The 15635-nt window shown below is 48.5% G+C and overlaps 1 protein-coding gene across 11 annotated transcripts in view; it reads right to left on the bottom strand.

Annotated features, from left to right (window-relative positions):
* The window catches only part of NLRC5 (NLR family CARD domain containing 5), a 91140-nt gene extending 81840 nt beyond the window's left edge, over positions 1-9300 (bottom strand). For 2 of the 11 annotated variants that reach the window (XM_044931894.2, XM_044931895.2), the window contains exon 1: positions 9032-9273. The gene's annotated coding sequence lies outside the window, so the exon portion shown is untranslated. Of the gene's footprint in view, positions 1-8842; positions 8999-9031 lie in introns of those variants that run through there. The other 9 variants (XM_044931890.2, XM_025268706.3, XM_045163407.1 and 6 more) reach the window with 8 other exon arrangements.
* Positions 9301-15635: the final 6335 nt, after the last annotated feature.

Here is a 15635-nt window from a genome sequence, read left to right as displayed (position 1 = left end):
TTTCTACGGGCACATCAGCTCCCTGGGTGGGGACTCTGTTATGTCCCCAGCTATAGCCCAGTACCTAGCACACAGCCCGGCACACTGCAGAATCCAAGCAGATGTGTGCTGAGTTAACGATCGCAGAGTGGAGCCAGTGCTCGACTCTGTGGTCCGTATCCACCTTGCATGAAGTATGTGCATCTCCTTAGTGGAAGTGCACTTTGGGCATCTTATCCCGACGGAGTTTGGGGGTCTTCTTCCTGTTTAGCCTTGCTCCTCTCCACCTTCTCCTCATCCTCCCTTCTCTCCTATCCCCTCCTTCCTTCATTTCAGGAGCACATCTTGCGCCCCTAGCTGTCGCACAAGCTCTGCTGACCTGCTGATCCCTGATGACCTCTTTGCACACAGGTTCCACTCACCCCAGTCCCATCAAAGCATTTTTCCAGAAATACTTCCTTCCCTGAGAAGAATTCTGGTGAGGGTTAGGGAAAGAATTAAACTGCCACATTTTTTTTTTCTTTTAATATAAAACAGAGGAAACAGTCCATGTATGCAGGAGAAAACAAGATCCAATCTAAATGTCTAACAAATACAGTTCAACCATTCTTTGGACAAGTATGTAGCCACTTAAGATGATAGAATACTTACTGTATAGCATAGGGAACTCAGCTCAACGTTGTGTGGCAGCCTGGATGGGAAGGGCGTTTGGGGGAGAATGAATACATGTAGGTATATGGCTGAGTCCCTTCCCTGTTCACTTGAAACTATCACAACATTGTTAATTGGCTATACCTTAATACAAAATAAAAAGTATAAAATATTTTTTAAATGATACTATATTCCTAATACAAATATATATAGAACTGGACATGGAACAACAGACAGTTCCAAATAGGAAAAGGAGTACATCAAGGCTGTATATTGTCACCCTGCTTATTTAACTTATATGCAGAGTACATCATGAGAAACGCTGGGCTGGAAGAAGCACAAGCTGGAATCAAGATTGCCAGGAGAGATATCAACAACCTCAGATATGCAGATGACACCACCCTTATGGCAGAAAGTGAAGAGGAACTCAAAAGCCTCTTGATAAAAGTGAAAGAGGAGAGTGAAAAAGTTGGCTTAAAGCTCAACATTCAGAAAACTAAGATCATGGCATCTGGTCCCATCACTTCATGGCAAATAGATGGGGAAACAGTGGAAACAGTGGCTGACTTTATTTTTTTGAGCTCCAAAATCACTGCAGATGGTGATTGCAGCCATGAAATAAAAAGACGCTTACTCCTTGGAAGGAAAGTTATGACCAACCTAGATAGTATATTGAAAAGCAGAGATATTACTTTGCCAACAAAGGTCCATCTAGTCAAGGCTATGGTTTTTCCAGTGGTCATGTATGGATGTGAGAGTTGGACTGTAATGAAAGCTGAGCGCCAAAGAATTGATGCTTTTGAACTATGGTGTTGGAGAAGACTCTTGAGAGTCCCTTGGACTGCAAGGAGGTCCAACCAGTCCATCCTAAAGGAGATCAGTCCTGGGTGTTCATTGGAAGGACTGATGCTGAAGCTGAAACTCCAAGACTTTGGCCACCTCATGAGAAGAGTTGACTCATTTGAAAAGACCCTGATGCTGGGAGGGATTGGGGGCAGGAGGAGAAGGGGACGACAGAGGATGAGATGGCTGGATGGCATCACCGACTTGATGGACATGAGTTTGAGTGAACTCCGGGAGTTGGTGAGGACAGGGAGGCCTGGTGTGCTGCGGTTTATGGGGTTACAAAGAGTCGGACACGACTGAGCGACAAATAGATAATTTCCTGTGGGAAAGTAAAATGGAGGAAGTCTTGTGCAGGCTTCAGGAGAGTGGGCCTCTGACCTGCTTCTGATCTGCCTAGACACCATGAGTCAGATGAGTCACCAGGAGTTTTATCTTACTTTAGACAAGAAAGGGAGTGGGTCTTGCAATTCTTGAACCTCTGAGGGTCTGGCCCAATCCCCTGGAGTCTAACGAAATCTTATGACTCACAAGGTGAAACAAACAGCATTGTAAAAAGGTGAAAGTAAAAAAAGAGCTGAGTTTGTGCATGCAAACCGATGATGATATCAATTCATAGCCTGGGATTATAAGCGGGAGCCCCTGAAACTGCAATTTGAAGTCTCCCTTGTGGGGTGGATGCACCATCTGGGACCTTTTCCCAATTGGGACTCCAGATTGCTGTTAAAGAGGGACTTCCCAGCATGCTGTTTAAGTCTAGATGTTGCGCAGCCTAATTTGGTAATGTATGTGCTGTTACTTTTCCCTATTTTTTCTATTTCTCTTCTTTTAATGACTGTATATTGACATTAAGTCAATTAATACCCTATTAAATACTGAAATTTGTTTATTGTGTATGATGAGTCATTTGTTAACAAATCCTTTGAACCTGAAAGCAAAACTTTCAGCAAAACATCTCCTTAATATGTAAAGTGCATTCAAAACTCAATAGGAAAAAGACCAAAAACCCAATGGAAAAGGAGGCAAAGGATATGAATAGTTTGTGAAAAGTGACCCTTAAATATTTGAAAAGATGCATCAAATCACTCATAAGAGAACTGAAAAAAAAACCTGAGACACCATTATTTGTCTACCACTGCAAATACAGAAAATCTGATAACACATGTATTGGGGAGGGGTGGGAAGCTGGCCCCCTCACACATGACTGGTAGGAGTGAAAATCAGTACAAGACTTAAGGAGGGTAATTTGCTGGATTTATCAAAGTCCAAACTGCAAATATTCAGAAAACATTCCCCCTGACCTTGCAAATACATTCTTGGATGTTTTCCCTAAAGATTTATTCTCATACGGGTAAAAACGATGATTGCACAAGGATATGTGCTACAGTGCTGATTAGAATAATAAGAGATGGGAAAAGGCCTAGTTGTCCAACAATAGTTAAATCAATTATGGAACAAGCAGTGAAAAATACTATGTAGCTCTTAGAAAGGAAAAAGGCAGATTTTTTATTTTGTTTTGATGTGGAAAGATTTCCAAATTATAATTAAAAAGAAAGCAAGATAGGACTTCCCTGGTGGCACAGTGGACAAGAATCCACCTGTCCATGCAGGGGGACACAGGTTCAATCCCTGGTCCAGGAAGATTTCACATGCTGAGCGCAACTAAGCCCACGAGCCGCAACGACTGAGGGCACACGTCACGGCTGCTGCAGCCAGTGCTCCTGGGGCCGTGCTCCACAACAAGAGAAGCCACCACAATGGAAGCCCACACAGCTCAGCCAAGAGTCACCCCGCTCGCGGCACCTAGAAGGCCCGAGCAGCAGTGAAGGCCGAGCAGCAGTGAAGACCCAGCACAGTCAAAAAACAAATAAGCAATTTTAAAAAATTTTAATTAAAAAAAGCAAGATAAAAAATACTATATCCAGTATACTACCATTTCTGAGAAGGGGATTTATACACAAACACTATACACACATGGATATAGATACATATGTCTGTAAAGGCCCATCTAGACTATCTACGAAAGGAGACATAAGAATCTGATAAATGACTATTTTCAGGAAGGGTTATCAGGTGGCCGGGAGACAGGGGAGAGAGGGGAGACTGACTTTTCATTACATACTTTTTTGTATGTTTTGTATTATTATACTATGTGGATGTATCACTACTAGCCTCTAAAAACTAAACAACTGGGACATTCTCCGTCCCCCTTCTGATGTCTATGTCAGAAGTCTTCTCTGTCTCTTTTCACTTTAGTAAAATTCTGCAATATGAAAGCTCTTGAATGATCAAGGCTGGTCCCTGTTCCCAAAGTTAAATCTTCCTCTTGGGAGATCACGAATCCAACACTGTTCACTGTAAGCTATCATCTTGGGGACTTGTCTAGAATCTTCAGGATAAGCTTTCAGCTGTTCAACCTCCTCATCAGTTGGAGACTTCCCATGGTGGGTTTCTTCGCTTCAAGGAAAGGACTTTCTTCAACCCTGTGATGACATCTAGCAATCCTAAGATGGACTGGTATAACATATTGTACCTTAACTATGGACATAATGTGACTTTTAATTTTGGTTAGGTTTTAACTTGGTTTAATGACTATTTTTGGAGAAGGCAATGGCACCCCACTCCAGTACTCTTGCCAGGAAAATCCCATGGATGGAGGAGCCTGGTCGGGGCAGTCCATGGGGTCGCTCGCTAAGAGTCGGACACGACTCAGGGACTTCACTTTCAGTTTTTACTTTTATGCATTGGAGAAGGAAATGGCAACCCACTCCAGTATTCTCACCTGGAGAATCCCAGGGATGGGGGAGCCTGGTGGGCTGCCGTCTATGGGGTTGCACAGCGTCGGACACGACTGAAGCGACTTAGCAGCAGCAGCAGCAATGACTATTTTGCCTTACATCATCTGTAACTGTAAAGTGGGGTTTGTTTCTAACCGTCTGAAAGCTTTTAAGTTACAAAAGGTTGTCCAGGCTCCTACAAGTGCCACGGCATCCTCCAACTATTACTTGGGGCCCCTGGATCAGAGACCTTCCGTATGAGGGTTAGGAGGATATGTTGCCTCAACACGCCCCTCAATAGCAGGAAGTAGTTAATGGAATGAAAACGATGCCCCTTTCCCTTGGCAACATAATTCTCCTAAAAGGAAAGGGGGGAATGAGAGAGTCAATTCCTAGGCAGGTTGATAAGAAGTCTGGGATCCCCAAGGAAGAGAAAGCGGTCTAGGGTTCTTGGAGATAGAGGTCTGGAATTCTCGAGGAGGAAAGGACAAACATCTTTTTCTCCTCTACATTCCTTAGTCTTAATTACATAAAATGTTTTTTCTTTAAGTCCAGAACTGATGATTATATAACAAACAACTCAGTTTAAACTCTGTACTAAGGATTATATAACAATGTATCCTGCTTGAGGACAGTTTCTCCTTCCTGAAAACCTTCTGGCTAATCCTGTTATCTTATAATGTAAATTATAAGTGGAGTGGGTCTAGTAAGATTTTTACAACCTGGAGACAATCTTTTGATTTACTGTAATAACTAATTAAAAAAGTATATAACTCCTTTGCTAATACTAGCAAGGGGGGCACTCTCCTCCCCCTTTCTGATGTCTATGTCAGAAGCCTTCTCTGTCCCTTTTCACTTGAATAAAACTCTGCTATACAAAAATAAATAAATAAATAAATGAACAATTTAAAATGATATCACATGGACTTTCCTGGTGGTCCAGTGGCTAAGACTCTGCTTCCAATGCAGGGGACCCAGGTTTGATCTCTGGTCAGGGAACTAGATCCTACATGTCACAACCAAGAGTTCGCATGCCGCAACTAAAGATCCTGCATGCTGCAATTAAGACTTGTAGCCAAATAAATAAATTAATTAAAAAAAAAAGATATCACAGCATTTTGTTGTTGTTGCTAAGTTGTGTCCGACTCTTTTGCGACCCCATGGACCATAGCCCACCAGGCTCCTCTGTCCATGGGATTTTCCAGGCAAGAATACTGGAGTGGGTTGCCATTGATTTTCCTTCAATATATAATTCTATGTTACTTAGTTGAAAAAGTGTAATTCCATTTTGGTTTTTATGAGTTCATTATAAAAAAAAAAAAAAAAGGAATATACATATGTAGAAAAAGACCCGAAGGAGGAAAACCAAACTGAGAAGACAGGTCACCTGAGTGTGAATACTGATATTCCCTCAAGTTCATTGAAATTCTCCTTTGCCAAATGTCAGAGGCGTCCCAGCCAGAAGGGCTGCTGAAAAACCTTTCTGGGAAATACTCCTGTGTCTGGGAATTTATCAGAAGACTCTGGAGTGACTCACAGGATGTAGCGCGAGTTCCATCCCAGAGAACCTGGAATGGAACTGGTAGGGTAGACAAATGAATTCAGGTTTCTCCAGGCCCACCATCTTTTCACCCCAGGAAACCTGGTTTCATGCCCTGGTCTAGTAGGCAGAGAGGATGACTGCAGAGCGGAAGAGTCTGGGGTCAGAGGTGGCCAGAAGAACTAAGCTCACATTCGTCTTCACCTTTCAGATCCACAAAGAGCTTGAGAATACTTAGGGCTTCTCAAAGGGGTATAAAGGGGTTTCATGACAATTTCACCCAGCTCTCAAGGATCTAGGAAACCCCAGATGGCATGGAGGTTACATAATCATGCTTATTTTATGGGCAACAAGTCCCAAATATATAACCAAGATGCTTGCCTGCCTCACCACTTCCACCTTGTTTCAAGGGGAGTGGATGGCAGAAACATAGTCTTTCAGAGTAGTCTCAGGGACCAAAAGCCATCTCTTCTCCAGACACCTTGCACCAACCGCCAGCCTGATCAATTTTTCAGACTTGTTTTTTCCTACTCAAATCAACTGGGTGTTTGCCTTGCAGACTGAGTTTCAGTCAAGACTTTGGGCTACCAGCCAACATTCAAAAAACAGATCCGGTAAAGAAAACCAATACTTTACATCTTTAGAATGCCTCCAAAAAGTTTTTTTTTTTTTTTGGCCATGCCACATGGCATGTGGGATCTTAGTTCCTGGGACAGGGATTGAACCGTGCCCCCAGCACTGAAAGCACAGAGTCTTAACAAAGTTTTTACAAAGTATTTGCATATGTATTTAATTGGAAAGCAGAGGGGAGATTTTGGGATGGCAAATTAGTTTTCTAGTTTTGCTACAGCTGTAACAAAGGACCACAAAATGGGTGAATTAAAATGACGGAAGTTTATACTCTCATAGCTCTGGAGACCAGACATCTGAAATCAAGGTGCGGGCAGGGCCTCCCTCCCTCTGAAGCTTCAAGGTGTGGGCTCTGCCGGGCCAATTTTGGCTTCTGATGGTTTCGGGCAGTTCTTGAGCTTCCTTAGTTTGTCGCTGTCTCATTCCAATCTCTGCCTCTGTGTCACATGGCTGTCTTCTCCCCCTGCGTATCTCTATCTTCTATGCCGGCCTCCTTCTTATAAGGACACCAGTCATACTGAATTAAGGGACCACCTACTCTCATATGACCTCATCTTAATTAATTACATCTGCTACGATCTTTTTTTCAAAGTAAAGTCACATTCTGAAATAGAGGGCTTAGAACTTCACCATTATCTTTTTCAGGGACACAATTCAACCCATAACAGACAGAGGAAGACATCCTAAGTGATTTGGCTGGATTTTCTCAGAGGGGAGGTAGGTGTATGTAGGGAGTGTAGGGAGACAGACTCGTGCCACAAACATCCATCACCTCTGTATCTGTTGGAGGAATAAGGCCAAGCACGTCGTCAGACTCTTCCAAAACACTTTCCCTTCTGCTTGTCTACCTTCGTTAAGGACTCTCACCCCTCATGCTCGTGCCATACCTTGAGGTTGACCATGAACAGGGCATACTCATCCAGCAACCCATAAAACACACTTGGAAGGACATACTGTCATCCCTATTTTACAGGTGAGAGACCGAGGTTCTGAGAGATACAACAGCCATGGTCATCAAGCAAGACCCTGATGCTGGGAAAGATTGAAGGCAGGAAGAGAAATGGGCAAAAGAGGATGAGATAGTTAGACAGCAGCACCGACTCAATAGACATGAGTTTGAGCAAACTCCAGGAGACAGTGAAGGACAGGGAAGCCTGGCGTGCTGCAGTCCATGGGGTCATAAAGAGTCGGACATGACTTAGTGACTGAACACCACCACCACCACCACCACCACCACCAAGCAAATTCAAGGTGCTGAGAGCCCTGGTTTGTCTGCTTCCTGTGCTAGGTGCCAATCAAGCTGGTGCTGTGCTTTGCAGGCAAGGCAGGTGGGCATAATCAATGACCAGCCCAGTGAATGCTATCTTTCATTAAGCTTTGAGAAAAGCGCCCTAGATGGGGAACCTGCACACACCATGAAATCATCAGCTTTGTTTCCCCTTCTGTTCTCTAGTAAGAGACTGGGCCTCCTGCTTTTCTGAGCTTACAGCTTCTTAGAAAGAAAAGCAATTTGGAGAAAGGAGACTCCAGGTATTGGCCCCGTATACACACCACCTTCTGCTATCCCCAGGTTTGGGAGATTGGGAAGTACTGGTTTTCAAATTGCTTTAAGTCCTCCAACTTCTTAAAACATAAACTTAAGAACCCTAACTTATAAAATGGATGCAAACGGCACAGAAGGGCCATTCCAGCAAACTTCAGATCTTGTCCCCCTCCCGTGCCCTCCATGAGAAAATGGCTGAAAATGACTTGAAAACGCAAAAAGCAAGTAACAAAACGGCACCCATGTAAACAAAAAGCCACCCGTGTATTCACCTATTACTTATGAGGTTAAAATATTCACCAGGAATAGTCTGTGGAGATCTGACATGAAGGAATTACTGTTAAAAAATTTAAAGAGATGGTGCGGTGGCTATGTCTGTTTAAAAACTCTTTTAGGACTTCGTGAAAAATTTCGGTTGAGGTGCTGTGATGTCTGTTTGCCATTTGTTTCAAAATGACGTGTGGCAGGGACGAAACTGGGCTGGTCTGTTGAAGCTAACCACCGTGGTGGTTACACGGGCTTGGTTATATCGGAACAGGCATTATCTGTAGAGCTCAACCTAAATTCTAGGGCTACTTTTGCACGTGTTTGGAATTGTCCATCCTCAAAACTTTTTCATCTAAAAAGTCTGAACTGCGCCCCAGGAGCAGCGGGACTTCTGAATTTTTTACCAGGCAATTAGAAGTTGAAGCTCCAGGAGGTGACAGGAGCCGTGGGAAGGTGGAGAGGAGTGGGAGGGAGCAGGCACGCAGCCGCGTCCCGAAACCCAACCCGGGTGACCCGGACTCGCTTTCCTCTGCGGCTCGCCACTCGTCTCCCAAACTCCGCAGGGCGGCAGGCGCTGAGCCGCCCTGCCCACCGGCGCCCCAAGCTGTTTACCCGTTCATCAGTCCAGCCGTCCGCCGGCCCGACCTCCCATACTTGACCATCTCTCTGCCTGGCCAGCCACCACCTGGCCGTGGGAACGCCGGGCTCCGGAGTCCTCCAGCAGCCGCGCCGACTTCGCGCCCCAACCTCCCCGCGCCGCTCGCCCCGCGCCGCTCGCCCCGCGAAGCGCTGCGTACTCACCGGCTGCGCTCCCGGCTTTGCCGCGCTCCACATGAAACTGAAAGCAGGCGCGGAGCAGCCCGGCGGCGGGCTCTCGGAGCCGGCTGCCTCTGCTGGGAAATCACGTGGGTTCTCGGTGCCCGGGCGCGGGACGGGCGGGGCGGCACACCCGCTCCAGTGCCTCCTGCGCTCAGCCACCTGTGCGGACAGGACCCGGGGATGGCACCAAGGGAAAGCCCCTTCCGTGGATGTGAAACCGAGGCGCCGGGATGAGGGTGGGTGCACCCGGGGCGCCCCGGTAGACCCCGGGCTGAGTTCCGCTTTCCCTGCCTCCCTGGAGACTAAGGAGGGGTGGGCAGGGTGGGAAGGGATGCCCGCTGGGTAGGAGGAGGAGACTCAGCCCCCAGGGGTCCAGCCTCCTGTTCCTCGGTGCTCTCCGGGATGAAGGGAGGGGAGAAGAGAACAATCGTAATTGGTCTTACTGAGCCCTTGATCCTTTGGACGGTGCTTAAACACACTACCTACGAATTTAGGAGGGAGGTCAAGGAACTTGCCCAACTCACACAAGGGTCACAGGCAGAGAGGAGAGAGGAGTGCGACAAAGGGGACTGGAGGAGAAGTAAGAGGGTGCGAAGGCGCCCCCCGGAGGGGTCAGCAGAGGTCCTGAATGGCCACTGGTCCACTGCCCTTTCAGGATTGACTACAACCTCCCTGGCGTTTTGCATTCCTCTGGGGACAGGCGGTCCTGTCCTCCTGCCAAGGGTACATTCCCGGGACAGGTCTGCCTGCTAGGAAGACAATCTGCCCACCTCACCCTGGCATCCCCACAGTGAAGCAGCGCGTACTCCCAGATCTGGCCCCCCTGCCTCTCAAGCCAGGTGTGTGGGCGTGAGGGCACTGCCAGGCAGTGGTCACAAGCACAACCATTGGGCTCTGACACCCTTGGATTCAAGTCCTGGTCCTCAACTTCCTGGCCAAATGCCTTTACTTCTCTGAGCCTGAAGTTTGCTGTCTGTAGGGTGATGATCCCTCCACGTAGAGATCTCTAAAACGAGACTTCCTACAGTTAAGGCTGATGCATCCTGTGCCTGAAGTGAGCGAGGCATCCTTCTGCCCATCCCACAGCCCTGTGAGAAGGGAGAAGGGAAGCTGCTGCCCTTCCAGCACCAGCTCTGATGACCAGATATCATGTGATGGCAGAGATTCGGCAGTCAAGTGCTTGTGGCTGATTCCCAGCCCCACCACTTCTAGCTATGTGGCCTCAGGCAAATGCCCTGACCTCCCCAGGCCTCAGTTTCCTCCTCTGTTAAATGGGGTATTCCCAGCTTCCCCGGGTCACTGCAGGGCATGGTGGGAGATGGAAGAGAAAGTGCATGTGGGCTGTGACTGGGTGCATGGATGGGGTTATGTCCCAAGATCAGGATGTGCACTTCAGTACCGCTCGTGTTCACAGAACACCTGCTCCCTGCCCAGGCTGGGGAGAGCGGACGGACGCATGGACAGATAACCACAATCTGGAGAGACAAATGCAGGCCATTTTCAGGTGCATTTAATTTAAAACAGCCCCTTGAAAATAAAATAAAATAAATAAAACAGCCCCTTGAGAAAGGCAGAAAAGTAATCCCATTAAGCAGATGAGGAAGCTGAAATTCAGAGAGGTCAGTGAGTTGTTGAAAGTCACACAGCACTTAGAAGCAGAGCTGGGTCTTGGGCCTGATATCCTTTCTACTCTTGAGATAACTGGCCGGCTGATAAGGTTATCACTGAAGGACTCTGGGTGAGCTACCTTCCCAAGTGCCCCCTACCCTCAGCCTGGCTGGTGGCCTGAGAATCCACCATCAGCACATCGTTCTTTTGGCTGAAGGTTTGACTGCTCCTCTGGTATAAATTAAATGACTACCAGTCATTTACACTTGAGTATGAACAAGGTAATAAAATTTTACAGATGGGAGATCAAAGGGAACCTTGTGTGTTTGAATTTGGGGGTAGGAAACACAAGATGCAACAATCAAGGGGACCAGAGGGTGGAGCCTACATTTACTGGGCAAGTACCATTTAGCTTGTGTGCCAAGTACCGTTTCCATGGAGTAAAACCAATACCTGACATTTGTGAGCACCGGTACCTACTCTAAGTATTTATGCTTGCCCCTTTAATCCTCATGGCAGCCTTTTTATCTCCATTTTTACAGGTGAGGAAACGGGGAGGTAACATGTCGAGATTACACAGCTAGCAGAGAAGAAGCTAGGGTTTGGACCCAAGCAGGGGCGCTCCAGAACCCCTGCTCTTGGCCACCATGTTAGTCCCTCCAAACGAACTCAGTCCTTACCAGACCACTGTGTGGAAAGTATTATCATCATCCCATTTAACAGATGAGGGAACCGAGGCAGAGGAACTCCAAACTACTATTTCAAGATACTGGTATTTGGATGTAGATTTGAAGACCAAGCCTTCCCCCTGCATTCCCCATTGCCCAAGGCCGGTCCCACATAAGGGCCCTAACCTCTCCTGGGTCAGCAGCCCAGGTGGCAGGATGTGCGTCCACAGGACCTGGCCTTGGGCAGCCCTTGTTTCCTCCCTGGAGGAAGCAGCAGATGCCCCCAGCTGTGCTGGGGGACTTCCCAGTCTTTTGATGTAAGCCTAGGTCTGAGTCTCTGGGCTTGGAGGGAAGGGGCAGGAGTTGGGAAAGGTGTCCAGCAGGTTGGCGCTGTTCTGGTAAGCTCTGGGACTCCACGTGTCCTGCTAACCACAGTGATGAGATGCTAACTGCATGTCTTGTGCAGAGATGCTCTCCCAGGATGGTGAAAGAAGCTGAGGGGCTGCACTTTTCTGGAGTAGAAATAAGCCCCGGGGCCTTGTGGGGTCCTGGCTGGGCTGTGGTCCACATGAGGCAGGGCTCCAAGCAAGCTCTCTGGCACTTGTGATGGTGAAAGTTTCTGTTTTGGGGAAGAAGCTGCCTGGTTATCCTCATACTGTCCTTGGGGCATCAATGTGGGGGCCTGGGCTTCCCAACCCCTCAGGAGTGCTGTCTCAGGTAGAGTGAGTCTCCCAACTGGTGTCACTACCCACAAAGGCTTACATCCCAAGGCCTGTAATTTCCATGTTGGACTCAGGACTTGGGAACTGGTGAAACCACATTGACTCCTCTGCCAGGAGCCCTGCCTGCCAGCCTGCATGAGCACTCCTGGTCAGCTTACTGGGTCAGACCTTGCTTTGGACCCCAAGAGAAGAGAAACAGGCCCAAGAGAGCATTTGGAGGGGAGAGAGGAGGAAAGAACCTGGCTCAGAAGATGGTGCCATCCCCTCAAATCTTCCCAAACTCTAAGTAGTGTCCCTCTGCCAAGTTCCACTCTGGCCCTTGCCCCCTGGCCATCTCTCCTGTTCATCAAAGTAAAGGCCAGGCCCCCTCTGCACCTTCACAGCGTGGACCCATGCCTCCCCTCTCTCCCTCTCCTCCCTGCTACATCGACCTCCTTTCAGGTTCTTAACTCTTTCGTGTTCCCTTCTACCCCAGGAACTTTGCACATGCCAGTGTATTCCTGTGCCATTTCCCAATTCCATTCGGCCAATGTGGCAGTGAGGGATTTTCTTCACACAGCTTCTCGGGAGCCTGGTACCTCCCAAGACTGAGATGGCAGAAAGAAACCTCTTGTATTCTAGCCTGAGGTGGGAAGAAGACATATGCTTTGAGCATCATAAAGTGGTCTGGCTGGGGCTCATCAGAGTTTCTCTTCCATGTTAAAGTCTGATTTGCTTTTTAGAGGCTCCACCCTCCCCCTCTTCCATGAGAAACTGGACCTTGGTGACATCCCCTTACCCTCCCTGCTGTCGTCTGAGTCTGAAGCCCCCACAGTCCCATATTTCCTGCCCACCACTGGAACCACATGGGACAGAAATGAATGACAGCTCATGCAGGAAGCAGGTCAGGAAATGGGACTTCTGCTGGTAGCTGGGGAAGGGGGTCAAAGGCGGAGAGAAGAGAGATTGTCTGAGAGATGCTCTCTGCTGACCAAGGAGGAGGCTGGGAAACCCAGCCAGGGCAATTCTAGCTCCCACTCCCTTCCTCTCTACCAAAGCCATATGCACAGGCAGATATTCAAAAAGACTGCAGGGCCAGCTCAACTTGTCCTGTGGGGAAGGCAGCAGAACGCGCTAGGCAGGGCCTTCTCCAAAATACCTCCTGCTCACCCCAGTAACGGTGCCTGAGATTCCGCCATTAGAGTCATGTCATGTGGACAAATATCTTACAAGGTCAGCATCAAAAGGGAACTTGGGGATCATCAGGTCTAACACTCTCATTTTACAGGAAGGGAAAATGAGGCCCAGGGCTGGGCAGGAACCAAGCCTCAGCCTCCCAGCCCAGGGCTCTTGCTGCCACTTGAAATGCCATTGCAAGGCCTGTGTGGACTTCCTTGGTGGTCCAGTGGATTCGAATCCGCCTGCCAATGCAGGGGACACAGGTTTGATCCCTAGTCCAGGAAGGTCTCACATGCCGCGGGCAACTAAAGCCTGAGTGCCGCAGCTGCTGGGCCAGCACTCTAGAGCCCCCTCCACAAGAGAAGCCACCACAGTGAGAAGTCTGAGCACCGCAGCTGGAGAGTAGCCCCGGCTCACTGCAACTAGAGAGAGCCGGCACACAGCAGCGAAGACCCAGCACAACCAAAAAAAAAAAAAAGATGGGTTGAGCCAGACACGATATTCTCCACTGAACCAGGAGCCAGGGTCCGTGCTCTGGCCGGGTTGTGGGTGTGCATTGCCACCTGCGGGGAATGGCACCTTGAGAGTGGGGACCCAGGACCACTAAGCTTCGATGACTGAGAGTCAGGGGCACTTGCAGCTCTGTCTGGGAAGAGTCTAGAAGGTGAGCAAGAGCCTTGCTCTCAGGCATGTGTCCCCAAACCCTCCTCTAGACCACACGTTGGAGACACGACCTCACAGGGCACCCATAGTGGTGATGCTCATCCACAGGAAGTTCTGGGCAGACTCAACACTGCTCCGCAGGTCACAGGCCCACGGTGAACCTCCCCGGGCACAAAGTGACCCATGGGACAGACGGCCCCATGGCCTGCAGGGCATTCATCCACATGTCCATGAAAAACTACATCCTAACCCATCCTCTCTTCCTGTCCCCCACCCCCCAAGTGGTACATCTCCCAAGTGGTCCCTCCTAGGCCCTGGGGTAGGGGCGTATATGTGCTGGGACTATCGTCCCATCCACAGAGGGGATCCAAGGCCAAGGGAGCTCTCCTGCCCTCCCTACCCCTTTAATTGACATCACCAGGATCCCATTTCTCCAATCTCATTGTCTTCCCAACACAAACACAGGCAGAAGGGCCGTGAGATTAGGGAAGGATCATCTGATCCTGTTGCAGACAGACATCAGGGCCCTTTGTTTTTTTTTTTAAGACATGAGATACTTTGGGGCTTATTTCTCCAGGTCTGCCAAGACCACCTACCTTGGTCAATGTGGAAAAAAGTCAGTTTAATCCTGAAGTCAAAAAGAGATGCAGGGCTTTCCTGGTTGCTCAGTGGTATAGAATCCGCCTGCCAACGCAGGAGACATAGATAGGTTCCATCCAAGATCTGGGAAGATCCCATATGCCTCAGGGCAACAAAGCCCATGTGCCACCACAATTGCGCCTGTGCTCTAGAGCCCGGGAGCCACAACAGGAGAAACCACCGCAATGAGAAGCCCACGCACCGCTACCAGGGAGTAGGCCCCACTCACTGCAGCTAGAGAAAAGCCAGCATAGCAACGAAGACCCAGCACAACCAAAAATAAATAAAAAAAAATTTTTAAATCACAATGATTTTTAAAAGTATACTTTAAAAAAAAGGAGAGAGATGCAAATTTGGCCCTGTGCTCCCATCCCCCAGAAAAGAAACTCTAGGAATTATTCCAAGTGCTTCTGTCTATATTTAGGGCACTCTGCAGAGAGACTTTTTGAGCACTCTCAAGGGATTTGCCATGCTGGCTGCTAGGCCTTTGCTAGGGCGGGCCCTTCCGGTTTATGCCCTCCCAACCCCCACCTCCCCTCACCCCTGCTTCCATCGTTCATGGTGCCTCTTCCTCCCAATCACGACTCTGGAGTCTTCTCCCTTGCCAGAAGTCAGGTCACAAGTCCTGGAGGAAAGGAACTGCATTTCCCCACCAATATTCTTGACATCAGAGGGACAAGGGTGGGATTTGCTGAGTCAACCACTCACCCCACTGCAGAATCCAAGAGGTTTAAGAAAATCTCCTTCCTGGAGTAGGAGGCGTGGATGGTAGGGATGGTGTCTGATCAGGCTACTCTACAAGTTCACTTGCTCTTTGTACACCACCACCACCCCACCCCACCCCCTCCCCCGCTCGACGACTCTCTGCTTCACCTACCCCCAACTCACAGGAATACCTTTGCCCTGGGGCCCCCCCGGTTAGGGATTGATTGTTCTAATCCTGAGGTCAGAATGGCTCCACCTGCTAGTTTATTAAAGGGAAACACCTGCCCTCGAAGTGGTTCAGATAGTCGTGGTCCTTAACCTGAAGGGTGGTGAGGGACACGCCCTAGCTGCTGGTTTCCCTGGTAACTGATGAGCCCCACATGATGTTAGTTATTCTATAAATAGTAGCCTCCTCCTCCCCTT

Source organism: Bubalus bubalis, chromosome 18, assembly GCF_019923935.1.
Source record: "Bubalus bubalis isolate 160015118507 breed Murrah chromosome 18, NDDB_SH_1, whole genome shotgun sequence".
NCBI classification, from domain to species: domain Eukaryota; kingdom Metazoa; phylum Chordata; class Mammalia; order Artiodactyla; family Bovidae; genus Bubalus; species Bubalus bubalis.
The sequence above is the reverse complement of the archived record's forward strand: the minus strand, read 5'-3'. Positions and strand labels throughout refer to the sequence as shown.